Source organism: Lepidochelys kempii, unplaced genomic scaffold (assembly GCF_965140265.1).
Source record: "Lepidochelys kempii isolate rLepKem1 unplaced genomic scaffold, rLepKem1.hap2 scaffold_69, whole genome shotgun sequence".
In the NCBI taxonomy this organism is placed as follows: Eukaryota; Metazoa; Chordata; order Testudines; family Cheloniidae; genus Lepidochelys; species Lepidochelys kempii.
This window is the reverse complement of record NW_027333643.1, coordinates 559824-574525: the sequence shown is the minus strand read 5'-3', so window position 1 is coordinate 574525 and position 14702 is coordinate 559824. Positions and strand designations below refer to the sequence as shown.

The 14702-nt window shown below is 54.8% G+C and overlaps 1 non-coding gene across 1 annotated transcript; it reads right to left on the bottom strand.

Annotated features, from left to right (window-relative positions):
- Window positions 1-470: 470 nt before the first annotated feature.
- Window positions 471-543, bottom strand: TRNAM-CAU (transfer RNA methionine (anticodon CAU)). The gene has a single exon. It is a non-coding gene; the product is annotated as a tRNA-Met (tRNA).
- Window positions 544-14702: the final 14159 nt, after the last annotated feature.

Genomic DNA, 14702 nt, shown 5'->3' with positions numbered 1-14702 from the left:
CGGTGCACCGTCTGCTGAAAGCAGTACGGCGTCTGCATGCCAAAAAGGCGTGAAACGATTGTCTGCCAGAGCTTCCTGATGACATGCACCAGAAACACCCGCAAGAATGTTTTTGCCCCATCGTGCACTGGGAGCGTAACCCAGAATTCCAGTGGGCGGCGGGAACTGCGGGAACTGTGGGATAGCGACCCACGGTGCACCTGCTCCGACGTTCGATGCTAGCCTCGGTACTGAGGACGCACTCTGCCGAATTCACGCGCTTCAGTGGGGACACCGAAGCCTGAATGTCTAAAATAGCTCCCGAAATTTCGAATCGAATAATTTTGAACTAATTTCATACTGTACACGTACCGTTAGAAAAGTCTGTGTGTGTGTGTTAGATGGATGGGAGGGTGTCTAGAAACCACTCAGCTCTAGTCTTTTTTTCTCTGATTTATGTTAGAAAATCTAAAGCAGGGAGCAAGAAGAGTTGCCTTCTCTGAGGCTTGAACTCAGGACCTTCAGATTATGAGACTGATGTGCTGCCTGCTGCGCTAAGAAGGCTTGGAAGAGCTTTAGGCTCGGTGCTTATAGAACCAGCTGAGCAGCGGGGAACCAGCTGAGCAGCAAACAGCAGGACTTTGCCTGGGAGTTCACCTGGAGTGAGCCCACTGAGGCTTAAACCCTAACGACTTCTCTGAGGAATTACTGCATCTCCGGAGGAAGCTCATAGTAGGAAGGTAATATGGATGGGGAGTGTTCAACTGTTGTGACCTGCACTGGATGTGCCATCTTTGTCTTTCTTCCAGAGGACAGAAGCGACTTTGTCTGTACAAAGTGCAAGCTGGTCTCCATAGTGGAAGAGAAGGTTCAAGGTCTGGAGCAACAGGTATCGACCCTGCGTTGCATAAGAGAAACTGAAGATTTCCTGGACAGACGTCAGGATATGCTTCTATGGGCACAAGGTTCTGAAGATTCAGAGCAGGCTGCGCAGCAGGGACAGGAGGACTGTGAAGAAATCTGCCAACATGTGACCTCCAGAAGAAGAAGGGGGAAAGTCCATGGACCAGCAAAGCGGACACAGGAAAGAAACCATTTTCATGTTCTCTCCACAGGTACCATTGCGGGGAGTGACCCAGATGATACGTCTGGGGGAAGGGAGCAGAAGGAGACTCCACCAGTTGAAAGGCATGAGATGCACTGTCCTAGGGTTGGGGGTTCCACGACCATCACTCCCAAGAGAAGGAGGTGGGCGGTGGTGGTCGGGGACTCTCTCCTCAGGAGGACTGAGTCATCTATCTGCCGCCCTGACCGGGAAAACAGAGAAGTCTGCTGCTTGCCGGGGGCTAAGATTCGCGATGTGACGGAGAGACTGCCGAGACTCATCAAGCCCTCGGATTGCTACCCCTTCCTGCTTTTCCATGTGGGCACCAATGATACTGCCAAGAATTACCTTGAGCGGATCACTGCAGACTACGTGGCTCTGGGAAGAAGGATAAAGGAGTTTGAGGTGCAAGTGGTGTTCTCGTCCATCCTCCCCATGGAAGGAAAAGGCCTGGGTAGAGACCGTCAAATCGTGGAAGTCAAGGAATGGCTACACAGGTGGTGTCGGAGAGAAGGCTTTGGATTCTTTGACCATGGGATGGTGTTCAAAGTAGGAGGAATGCTAGGCAGAGACGGGCTCCACTTAACGAAGAGAGGGAAGAGCATCTTCGTGAGCAGACTGGCTAACCTAGTGAGGAGGGCTTTAAACTAGGTTCACCAGGGAAAGGAGACCAAAGCCCTGAGGTAAGTGGGGAAGCGGGATACCGGGAGGAAGCACGAGCTGGAGCGTGTGAGAGGGGAGGGCTCCTGCCTCATACTGAGAACAAGGGGCGATCAGCGGGTTATCTCAAGTGCCTATATACAAATGCACAAAGCCTGGGACACAAGCAGGGAGAACTGGAGATCCTGGCCAAGTCAGGGAATTATGATGTGATTGGAATAACGGAGACTTGGTGGGATAACTCGCATGACTGGAGTGCTGTCATGGATGGATATAAACTGTTCAGGAAGGACAGGGAGGCCAGAAAAGGTGGGGGAGTTGCACTGTATGTAAGGGAGCAGTATGACTGCTCAGAGCTCAACAATGAAACTGTAGAAAAACCTGAGAGTCTCTGGATTAAGTTTAGAAGCCTGAGCAACAAGAGTGATGCAGTGGTGGGAGTCTCCTATAGACCACCAGACCAGGGGGATGAGTGGATGAGGCTTTCTTCCGGCAACTCGCAGAAGCTACAAGATGGCATGCCCTGGTTCTCATGGGCGACTTCAATCATCCTGATATCTGCTGGGAGAGCAATATAGCGGTGCACAGACAATCCAGGAACTTTTTGGAAACTGTAGGGGACAATTTCCTGGTGCAAGTGCTGGAGGAACCGACTAGGGGCAGAGCTCTTCTTGACCTGCTGCTCACAAAGCGGGAAGAATTAGTAGGGGAAGCAAAAGTGGATGGGAACCTGGGAGGCAGTGACCATGAGATGGTCGACTTCAGGATCCTGACACAAGGAGGAAAGGAAAGCAGCAGAATACGGACTCTGAACTTCAGAAAAGCAGACTTTGACTCCCTCAGGGAACTGATGGGAAAGATCCCCTGGGAGAATAACATGAGGGGGAAAGGAGTCCAGGAGAGCTGGCTGTATTTTAAAGAATCCTTATTGAGGTTACAGAGACAAACCATCCCGATGTGTAGAAAGAATAGTAAATATGGTAGGCGACCAGCTTGGCTTAACAGAGAAATCCTTGCTGATCTTAAACACAAAAAAGAGGCTTACAAGAAGCGGAAGATTGGACAAATGACCACAGATGAGTATATAAATATTGCTCAGGCATGCAGAAGTGAAATCAGGAAGGCCAAATCACACCTGGAGTTGCAGCTAGCGAGCGAAGTTAAGAGTAACAAGAAGGGTTTCTTCAGGTATTTTGGCAATAAGAAGAAAGCCGAGGAAACTGTGGGCCCATTACTAAATGAGACAGGCAACCTAGTGACAGAGGATGTGGAAAAAGCTAACATACTCAATGCTTTTTTTGCCTCTGTCTTCACGAAAAAGGTCAGCTCCCAGACGACTGCACTGGGCAGCACAGCTTTGCACCAACGTCCACATTTCAGACCTTCCTCTCATGGCACTTTCCATGTGAATTAGGACAAGCAAGCTGGGGAAGCTCCATGGGGTAATAGAAACTAGGGCAAACCTCACTCAAGATGTGGCTTTCCAGCAATGAGACTCCAGTCCATTTTAACAGGAAGAAAATCTCCTCTATTCTGGTTTAGCCGCATTTGACTCCTTCTGCCCGTCTTCTTCCTCCCCCATCAGTCCCTTTCCTTCCCCATTGGGGCCATGCAGAGGGGAGCCCCAGTCAGTCTCGGTCACCGAGAGGCTGTATCCCATAAGGGGAGGGAGGGGTCGCTGTAAAGCATTGATAATGGAGAGGGGAGGGGTGTGTGTGGTTAGGGGGAGAAAGGCTGGAGAACTAACAGTGGGGCCCAGAGAGATTCCCCCACAGACTGAGGAGATCCCCTGCTGCCCACCATCACCCAGCTCTGGGAAGAACAACTTGGGATTGCTTGGGGAAGCCACCTTTAAGAACACAAGTGTTCCATGCTAGTTACATTTTAATAAGACCAAAGCCGCCTCAAACCCAGTGTCACAATCACTGGGACGACTTTGTCCTGACATTTTACCGGCCGCAGCCACAAAGCGAGTCAAATTACGGCTCCCGTTCGGCATCAAGGCCCACAGACGAACCCGGAGGCTTTTCCTTCCTCAGGTTCTGCCGTCATTTCATTGCTGGCCTGTTCCGAGATTCATCGTTGTGCAAAGCAGCGTCAGGCCCTGAAACTGGACGAGCCCAGAACAGAGGCTGCCTTCATTTAACTTTCCAAAAACCAACCCGCCAAAATGTGGATTAGCACCCATGCTCCTCCAGCCGCAGGGGAGGCGCCTCATCTGGGCCCCTGGTGCCTGTGCTCCAGCAACATAAGACCACAGGGGCCTGGCTCCACCAAAGTCCGGGGCCCGGTGTCTCCCCCAGCCCCGCCTGCTGCCCCCGGGCAATTTAAAAGGGCCCAGGAACCATCACCGGCAGCACAAGGGGGCTAAGGCGGCTTCCTGCCCACCCTCGCTCCGTGTAACCCTTCTGCCCGTCAGAGTTGGCAGCAACAAGGGCCAGGTTCAGTATCTAGGGGATCCATTCCAATAACACAATGCAAACCGGCTCGAGCCCCCACCCAGTGACCTGGGACAAATATGTACCACCCCCGCTGGGCGCCTCCCAGAGGCAATCCTTCCCCTCTCGCAAGCACCTAGTCTGAGTGTAGCAAAAAGCCTTTTAATAACAGAGAGAAACAATGTGGCATTATGTTGGGGAAACAGCACCAACAGGATTCATAACACAACCCACGAGCAAAAAAAAACCCACCCCAAGCAAATTGGGGCATTCCCTTTCCCTTTGGTTCTTGAGTCCAGCAACCCCAAATCACCCAAAGTCCCAAAAGTCCAATGACCCAAAAGTCTCTGTCCCTGGTCAGGGCAGCCCCAAAGTTTAAAAGTTTATCTGCAGAGCTTTACCTCCCAACCTGGGTGGAGATGGGGGCGGGGGTAAGAGGCACCTTACATGATCTGAAGCTGACTGCCCCACAGCCCCATAGGCCTCCGCTCCACCAGCCGCCCCACAAACTGCTTCGCTCAGCTCCGCTCCGCGGCCCACCAGCAGCTCCCGCCGTCCCACGAACTGCTCCACCAGCCTGTCCACGAGGCACTCCAGCCGTCCGGCAAACTTCTCCACAATAGATCTTCAGGCTCCCCCACTACTGAACACAACGCTCAGTGATTTCGGCTCTTACTCAGTTCAGCTCTTTGGTGAAGTCCGCTTGTAGTAGGGGAGCCTCAGTGCTGGGACACCATTAGCCCAAAATGAGCTTAGCAGCCTGTAACTAGAGTCCTAACGGAATCAAAATTAGCTCTGAGATTCCACAGTGGAGAGAAAAGGAAGAGCAATTAGCATGTAAGGCCATCACCAAGGGACCCATGGCACCAAGTATTAATACTTACCCCCAACCTCTCTCAATTCACAGCGTTTTGGAACCCATGACCCTTGCCTAGCGAGTGCTACTTAATTGATGGTGAGTCCCTCCATCAAAACAAAAGGCCAAGTACAGTTCCCAGCACAGTTCCCATAATCAGGGTAATAACAATTTATTCTTCCTGCCCCAATAACAGAGACACTGGGGATCCCACAGCAGCCAAAGTGAGCATTTGGGCAGCTATGGCCTCGTTCTAGGCGGGGTGGGTGTGCCGATGCAGATGAGATCGGCCCCTGAAGTTCTTTTCCACAACTTGCCAGACCTCACCACCAGATGTCAGGGTGAGGCTCACCCTGACACTGCTTACACTCCGTGTGGCCTGCCAGTCTCGGAAGCGGCTGGCGCGTCCCTGCAGCCCCGGGGGTGGGGGGATCTCCACACGCTGCCCCTGCCCCGAGGGCCGACTCTGCCATCTGTGGCAATGGGAGCTGCTGGGGTGGTGTCCGTGGGCAGCGATGGGCAGAGACCCCCCACCTAGGAGCTGCTGCCAGAGGGGGGTGTGGGTCGCTTTTGGGAGATCCCTGAGGTAAGAGCTGCACCCTCATTCTCTCCCGCACCCCAAGCCCCAGCCCAGACCCCAACCCCCTGCACCCAAACTCCCTCCCAGAGTCCACTCCCTGCACTCCCTCCTCCACCCTATCCCCATGCCCTAGCCCAGAGCCCAAACCCAAACTCCCTCCCAGAGCCTGCGCCCGCACCCCCTCCTGCACCCCAACCCGCAACCCCAACCCAGATCCCGCACCCAAAGTTCCTCCCACAGGCCTCCCCCCACACCTGCTCTCGCACCCCAACCCTCTTCCCCAGTCCAGAGCCCACCCCTTGCACCCAACTCCCTCCCAGAGCCCGACCTGCACCCTCTCCTGCACCCCAACCCCCTCCCCCAGCCCAGAGCCCACACCTGAACTCCCTCCCAGAACCTGGCCACCCCACCCATTCCTGCACCCAATGCCCTGCCCCAGCCAAGACCCCACACCTGCACCCAAACTGCCTCCCAGAGCCTGTACCCCTCACCCCCTCCCACACCCTAACCCCCTGCCCCAGCCCAGAGCCCACACCACACATCCAATTCCCTCCCAGAGCCTGCCCCCACACCTGCTCCTGCACCCCAACCCCCTGCCCCAGCCCAGACCCCGCACCCTTCATTCCCTCCTGCACCCCAACACCCTGCCGCAAACCACAGCCCACACCCAAACTCCCTCCCAGAGCCCAACCCCTTTCCCTCTCCCTCCCATACCCAAACTCCCAGAGCCTTAGGCAGATGTGCGGGGAGGTGGACGGGGAGGCAGGACTTGGTCCCATTCTGGAAACCACCAAAAATTGTAGAAACCTGCCGCCCCTGTCCAGCCCAACCTTCTGCGGGTGCCCCTCAGGCCCCACCCGTGAAGGGTTTGAAGCTTGCATTGCTTAAATTCCAGGATGCTGGGGGACTTCAGCTCCCCTTTGTCCAGCGGGAACCTTCAGCCCACTCCCAACCAGATTCTTGTCCATGGCATGACTGTCGGGGGGCTGGGCCCCTCTTTGTCTTTTCTCTCTGGGACAGACCAGGGTACCTAGAACTGGGGTATCTGAGCACCCAGGACCTTCTATGGAGATGCCCTTCCCCTTCCCCTTCCCCTTCTGTGGTCCCATCTGTCATTGACTCCAGCCTGTTTTCTATCCATCATCAGCACCATCCTAAGCCAGCTGCACCCGCCTCAAAAAGACAGTGTCCCCTGATGGGTGTAAATCATAGAATCATAGAATATCCTCATTTACACATTTCTTTGGCAGTCATGATAGGAGACAAAGGGTTTCTATTCCCAACTTGAAGGCAAGGAGTGCATTAGGGGCAACTCCAAGGGAAAGACTATTGATGGAGATCTCAATCTAAATTCTACACGAGTTTTGTTATCTTCCCTTTTGGTTCTATCCCTGGAAATTCCCCCCGACTAGTCTGCTGAAAGATAAAATCATCTAAATCTGCCTCCAAAGAACCTGACCGGCTGAAGCAGGAGGAGACCTGAGAGACGGCCACTTTCAAATCAAAAGGGAACGCTGAGACCTGCCTGTTGCCACCCCCACCCCCACCCGTCCCGAGGAGAAGGAGGCACCGACCTGTCGTGTGCGATCTAATGAGCAGGGAAAGAATCTGGGAATTACCTTCTGTAAAAACTCATCCTTTTGTTCCTCAAACACCTGTGGAAATAGCTGATTCAAGAAGTTGTTGACAGAGGGATGGTCCGCGTCTCTCAGCAGCTCCTTGGGTCACCAGCCGTTGTCAACCAAGCCAGTTGGCAGACTGAGGGCAGGGCAAGAATGCTGACCCCCAACACTCGTTGCTGTTGGCCTCCGTGACATCACAATCAGCTTGTGCATAAACACACACAGACCCCACCCAGAGAGACACACCCCCACTGAGCAACTCCCCACGCTCCCTCCCAGCACTTCCTGCCCACCCCAGAACAGCTGTTTCATGGAATTGAGGATGCTCCGGGAGGGTCGGTTCGGGGCGGGGACATGGCACACTTGGGGCACTGCATGGGATTCTTCTCTCCTCAGTGCACGGCTCAGCACTTGTCCTTGCTGAACCTCATCAGATTTCTTTTGGCCCAATCCTCTAATTGGTCTGGGTCACTCTGAACCCTATCCCGACCCTCCAGCATATCTCCCTCTCCCCCCAGCTTAGTGTCATCTGCGAACTTGCTGAGGGTGCAATCCATCCCATCCTCCAGATCATGCACAAAGATGGTGAAGAAAACCGGCCCCCAGAGTGACCCGTGGGGAAGCGGGGGAGGGGGTGGAGGAGAGGAGGCAGACGGTGAGTGGCAGGGACCCCACAGAGCGGGGTGCAGTGGAGGAGAGGGGGAAATCATCCAGGCAGCGGTGGGCAGTGTGGGCTGGGAGAAGGGGCGAGGCAGATACAGGAAGAGATGGAGCACAGGCGGGGCACTGGGGCCCAGGCACCCGGGGCCTGGTCATTGTTGGCACCAAGAGAGGAGAGGAGACGGAGACGGAGACGGAGACGGAGACGGAGACAGAGTATGTGTGATGGCCAACGCACTGGAGGAGAGACAGAGAAAAACATGGTAGGATAGCAAGCAACTCACCTCCTGGAGTCATCTGTGATGAAGCGGGACTTCATGTTTCCTCTGAATCGTGTGGGGGTGCCTCAGTTTCCCGTATGCAGTTCTTAAGGATCTAGGGGGTGGGGTAAGGGTGTATGATCGTTGCAGAGCTCTGGAGGGCAGGTGTGTGCAGGGGTCTGGACACAGAGAATGGCCGACACCCTCTTTCCTGGCACCTGATGCCCTGGGCCCTTCCCCCCTGCAAGGTGAGAGCTAAAGGGTTGGAGAACAAAGGAATCGGGTGCCCTCCTGGCCGGGGACAGGGACAAAGCCCAGAGGAGGAGGGGCTGGGGGGAGTTTCAGTTGGGGGCTGGCTGGAGACATGGAGTGAAGGGCAGACGGGGTTGTCTGGCTCACTGCCCCCCCCCCCAAAATGGACCCGGCTGAGGGGTCCTGTTCTCTGCACCTGCAAGCTCTGTGTCAGACCATGTCCCTGTCGTCTAATAAACCTCTGTTTTCCTGGCTGGCTGAGAGTCCCGTCTGACTGCGGAGTTGGGGGGCAGGACCCTCTGCCCCCCCCCAGGACCCCGCCTGGGCGGACTGGCTGTGGGAAGCGCAGGGAGGGGCAGAGGAGGCTGAAGGCTCCGAGGTCAGAGCCAGGAAGGTGGAGCCGGGGGAGCTGTGTGTCCTGCAGACAGGCTGCTCCCCGAGAGGAGACTTCCCCAGAGTCCTGCCTGGCTTCCTGGGGAGCAGTCCCAGAGCATCGCCCGGGGACCCCGGGACATCCTCCTCCTCGATGAAACCTTCTGCCGTGTGACATGCTGTGTGTGTCGTGTTGCGTGTGTCGTGTGACGTGTTGTGTGTGTGACTTGTGTGTTGTTTTGTGTGTGTGAGATGTGTTTATGTGTGCGTGTTGTGGTCCGTGTTGAGTGTGTGTGTGTGCCATGTTGTATACCGTGTTGTGTGCATGTGACGGTGTGTGCCGTTTTGTGTGCATGTTGTGTGTGTCGGTGTCATGTGTCGTGTTGTGTGTGGGTGTGTGATATTTTGTGTGCGAAGTTTTGTGCATCGTGTTGTGTGTGTGTGTCACGTGTGCCGTTTTGTGTGTCATGTGAGGTGTTGTGTGTCATATTGTGTGTGTGTGTCGGTGTTGTGTGTGATTTCTTTGTCACGTTGTCTGCTGTTTTGTGCGTCAAGTGTGTGTGTGTGTATGTGTCGGTGTCGTGTGTTGTGTGTGATTTTTGTGTGTCGTGTTGTGTGCTGTTTTGTGTGTCAGTTTATTTGTGTGTCATGTTGTTTGTGTCTTTCGGTGTCCTGTGTTGTGTGTGTGTGAGAGTGTTCTCTCTGTGTGTGTCGGTGTCGTGTTGTGTGTGTGTGTGTCAGTGTTGTCTGTCGTGTTTTCTGTGTGTTGTCTTGGGTGGCCCCTCAGGGTACTGCACAAACCATTTCCATCGTGGAGAAACAGTGACACCAGGTGGCCAATCCAGATAATGGACAAACCATTTCCCTCACAGAGCAACAGTGACACCGGGTGGCTAATCCAGGTATTGCACAAAGCATTTCCCTAATGGAGCAACAGTGACACTCGGTGGCCACTCTGGGTAATGCACAAATAATTTCCTTAACGGAGCAACAGTGACACCGGGTGGCCAGTCAGTGTAATGCACAAATCATTTCCCTCCTGGACCAACAGTGACACCGGGTGGCCACTTGGAGTAATGCAGAAAGCATTTCCTCACGGAGCAATGGGGACACTGTGTGGCCAATTCAGGTATTGCACAAATCATTTCCCTCCTGGACCAACAGTGACAGTGGGTGGCTAAACCAGGTATTGCACAAAGCATTTCCCTTATGGAGCAACAGTGACACCGCGCGGCCCCTTGGAGTAACACACAAATCATTTCCTCCCGGAGCACCCGTTGCACAAACTGAGTTTAATAATAATAATAAACAACAAATAGTTTCACTAGAAAAGGCAGATTTTCAGTGATTATAAGGGATAGCAAACAGAAGAAGGCAGATTGCTAAGCAAATACAAATACACACACATACTAAGCCTAAGATCTAAAAGAGACTGGATTCAAGAAGTCATTTCCCATCCTAAAGGTCTTTTGGCAACTTGAAGAGTTTCTGTAGCTTAGACTTCCCGTTGTTTCTCTTTACAGACTAGACTCCTGTCTTAGTCTGGACTCCCCCCTTCTCATTCCCTTTGTCTCTTCAGGTACTTTCTGCAGCCTTTCTACTGCCCTGCATGATTTTCCTCCGCTCCGACTTCTCCATGGCTCCCGAGACCTCACCTGTGGGAATGCACACCTACCCGTGTCCTACAAAGGGAGATGGCACCCGGAGAGCAGAGGAGAGAGAGCGAGTTGGCGAACACACGAGAAGACGGCGAGTGCGGACGAGGAACTGGCAGCGCCGACCTGGCAGCCGTGTCTGCAGCGGGCAGAGAGCAGAGGCCTGGTTCCGCCTCCTTGGAAAGAGGCCCAAGCGGCTCAGGCCCCTCCTGCCGCGTTCCCCTCCGGCGAGAGCTCCGGCACCATTCCTCGCCAGAGCCGCTGCGAGAGCCGAGCCGGAGCCCTCGCTCCACAGCGCTCGACGGGGGCTGGGAATCTCGCCCTCGGCCCTGCCGCCCTCTTCCCTCCCGCCCACACCGGCCCCACGCGCCGCCCAGAGACCGAGTTCCCCCGACCGTCCCCGCTCCGCTCTCGCCCCCGCGGGGGGTCGTCTCCGGGGTGTGATTTCGGTGTCGTGTCCTCTGCCGTCTTGTGTGTCGTGTGACGTGTCGTAGGCGTGTGAGACGTCGTGTGTGTCAGTGTGTTTGCCGTCTCTCTGTGTGTGAGTCGTCGTGAGTCGGCGGATGTGTGTGTCAGTGGGTGTGGGCGGGTGAGTGTGTGGGCGTGTGTGGGAGTGGGTGTGTGTTGTGTGTGGTGTGTGTCTTTTGGCGTGGGCGTGTGTTGTGTTGTGTGTGGTGTGTGGGTTTGTCGTGTCGCGTGTGTCGTGTGGGTGTGTGTGTGTTCTGCGTGTGTTGTGTGGGCATGTGTGGACGTATGTGAGAGAAGTTGTGTGTGTGTGTGTGAGACATTGTGTGTCTTGTGTGTGTGTGTGTGTCAGTCGTCGTCTGTGGTGTGTGTCGGTTTCATGTGTGTCAGTATCGTGTGTCGGCATGTGTGTGGTCTGTGTCTGTCGATGTGTGTGTGTGAGACGTCATGTGTTGGCGTGTGTGTTTGTGACGGCATCTGTGAGAGACATCGTGTGTCGGCGTGTGTGTTTGTGTCGGCGTGTGTGCGACCTCATGTGTCGTGTGTGTGTGTGTGGACGTGTGTGAGAGCCGTCGTGTGCCTTGCGTGTGTGTGTCGGCGTGTGTGAGAGACGTGTCTCTGTGTGTGAGACGTTGTGTGTCGTGTGTGTGTGAGACGTGGTTGTGTGTGTGTTGTCTTGAGTGTTTTGTTCAGTGTGTGATGTGTTGTGTGTGATTTGTGTGTGTGTGTGACGGGTTGTGTGTCGTGTTGTGAGCGCATGCGACGTCTCCCATGATCACGCAGTTTCCATGAGTATTTACTTCATTAAAAACATTAAAGAGGGCTCGATCCATATCCACATGAGATCCCGGCGGCCTCTAGCAGACTCCAAGCACTATCCCAGGGGAGGCTCGAGTCGTTTGCTTCCCCAATGTCATTTTTGCCCAGACGGACTCTGTCTTCTCCATTCCCTCGCTGATTTCTTTACATTCGACCTCCTCATTGATAGACAATGCTACTCCACCACCTTGACCTTTATTTCGGTCTTTCCTAAACAGCACATACCCTTCAACACCCGTAGTCCAGTCACGACGACTATTCCACCCTGTTTCTGTTCTCCCGAGAATATCCGGTTTCATTTCCTGCACCAGTACCTCTAATTCCTCCATTTTGTTACCTAGGCTCCTCGCATTGGTGTACAAACATCTTCATTTTTGCTGTTTGGCCTCACTCACGTTCTTTACCCAATGAGGCACGGTCATTCCACAGCCAGCAGAACCTACTAGACTGGTATCCACACTGCCCTTCCTCCTTATAGCCATTCTCCTACCCACGGCTGTATCCTTTCTTACTTTCTTTTCTTCCCTCTCAAGGCTAAAATCCGGCATGGAGATTACCTGGACATTCCCCAACCAATCATCTCCCCCAGATTCCTAGATTAAAGCTCCCTTAATCAGTTGTGCCAGCCTCCATCCTAGAAGTCTGTTTCCTTCCCTACTCAGATGAAGTCCATCCCGAGAGAACTGTCCTCTGTCCAGGAATGCCTCCCAGTGGCCATTCATCCCAAAGCTGTCCTTCTAGCACCACTGCCTGAGCCATCTGTTGATAGTCATAATCTTGTCACGCCTTTGTTGACCTTCTCCAGGAATAGGCAAAATCCCACCACAGATCACCTGAGCCTCAATTTCCTTAAGCGTCTTCCCCAGCCAAGCACAGTCTCCCTTAATCCTTTCCAGCGAGAATCTAGCTGTATCATTTGTTCCCACATGAAGGATAATTAGGGGATTCTTTCCCGTTCCCTTTAGGATCCTTTTCAACCTCAGATCTACATCCCGTATCTTAGCACCTGGAAGACAGCACACCCTTCTATTCTCTGGATCAGCTCTGGTTACAGGCCTGTCTAGTCTTCTCAGTAAAGAGTCCCCGATCACGTAGCCCTGCCTTTCCCTGGTGACAATGCTATTCTCCAGTCTATCCCCTGTTCCCTCTGGCTGCAAGTTCTTTCTATTCCTATTCTCCCTTGTAATCCTCTTCAACCCATCCTGTATCCTCCTGTGGCTCATATTTGGTGTAGTCTCCATTGACTCTTCCCCTTTTCCTATAGGACTAGCCACTCTTCTCTTCCTCCTTGCCCCTCCACCTTCAGTGACTACCTGTTGAGCCCCTTCTTCATTTTCCAACTCTCAAAAACTATTCCTGAACTCTATTTCTCCTTCACTAGCCCGTCTTTTCCTTTGCCTGGTTTTTTTTTAGTCACATGCTTTCACTGACCACTTTCCTCACCCAGCAGTCTCCCCTCAGAATTCCTCAGTCCTGCTTCCATCTGCAAGTCTGAGCTTTTCCCTTCAGATACCTCATGTCTTTGCTCCATCATCTGCTCAAACCCCTTTCTAAACTCAATCAGACTTTCCACCTGCATCTCCAAACCTCAGATCTTCTCCTCCATCAGCTCGAGCAGACGGCATTTCATGCAGACAAAACTCTTACCAGGTCCCCCCTCCAGGATCATGGACATACGGCAGCTTCCACAGCCAGTCATCTCCATTGTGTCTTCCACGACATGAGTCACTCCCACCGCTGCCTCTGTGTCTGTCATCGCCTTCCCACCTAAATCCTGTTCACCTGGGAAACACCCAAATCCCACCCCCCACAGGAACAACAAACCCCAAACAAGCACCACAAGACAAACTCCCCCTCAGACTCCCCTGTTTACAGCCCTGTTTGCTGGCTCCTGTTCCACGGCCTGACTGGCTGGCTCCCTTCATAGGACCCCGAGTCAGAGAAGCCCTGGCCCCGAATCAGGGCTCAGTTTCTCCCCCAGCACAAAGCCCCCACAAGCCTCGACACATACACATAATCCCAATACACAACCAAATGCCAACACCTTCTCCCCCACACCATTCACAGCTGTTGGTGGGTCTTGGGGAAACCCTGGTGCACCAGCGGGGGCGGGTGTCTGACGGGGTGGGTGGGGTGGAGGGGGGCAGGGAGGGGGCCCAGCTGGGAGGTGGAGGGGTCTGTGTGGTGGGAGCTGTGGGAGGGTAGGGGATGGATTGGTGCTGTGGGAGGAGGAGAGGGGGGTTGTGGACAGGTGGCAATTGGGTTGTAGGGATGGGGACTGGGTCTGGGAGGGATGCGGGGGGGAGGGAGAGGCTATAGGGGACCTGGATTGGGGACTTGGGTCAATGGCATGGCTGCGGCTGTTGGGTTGGGTTGGGAGGGGCAGCACCATGGCAGCTCCCAGGGGGACACAGCATGGCTATGGGGGGCTGTAGGGAGGGGAGGGGTCTGTGGGGTGGGGTGTCTCAGCTGGGTGGGGTGGCTGTGACATGTGGGGAGCGGGGGGGGCAGAAGAGGGGCCGGGGGCTCTGAGCCGTTCTGGAGAGCCCCCGGCCGCGTCCCTGCCGTTCCCCCCCCCCGCAGCCTCCGCTCCCAGCGCCGCCGGCCCATACTCCGGGCAGCGGGGCAACGAGCCTGGCCGACCCCGGGGCTCTCTGCAGTGCGGCCCGGCGGCTGGTCCTGGGGCTCCAGGCTGCGCGGTCAGGGGGCAGGGAGCAAGGGAGGGGTGGGGTAGAGGGCAGGGGAGTTCGGGGGGGGTCAGGGGCTGGGGGGTGGATGGGGTCGGGGTGGTGAGAGGGCGGGGAACAGGGGGTTGAATGGCAGCAGGAGGTCCCGGGGCGGTCAGGGAGAAGGGCTGGTTGGATGGGGCAGAAGGTCCGGGTGGCAGACAGGAAGGAGGGGGGGTTGGATGGAGTGGTGGGGGGCTGTTAGGGGAGGGGGATCTGGAGCCCCTCAGAGAACAGAAAGGTTGGATGGGGC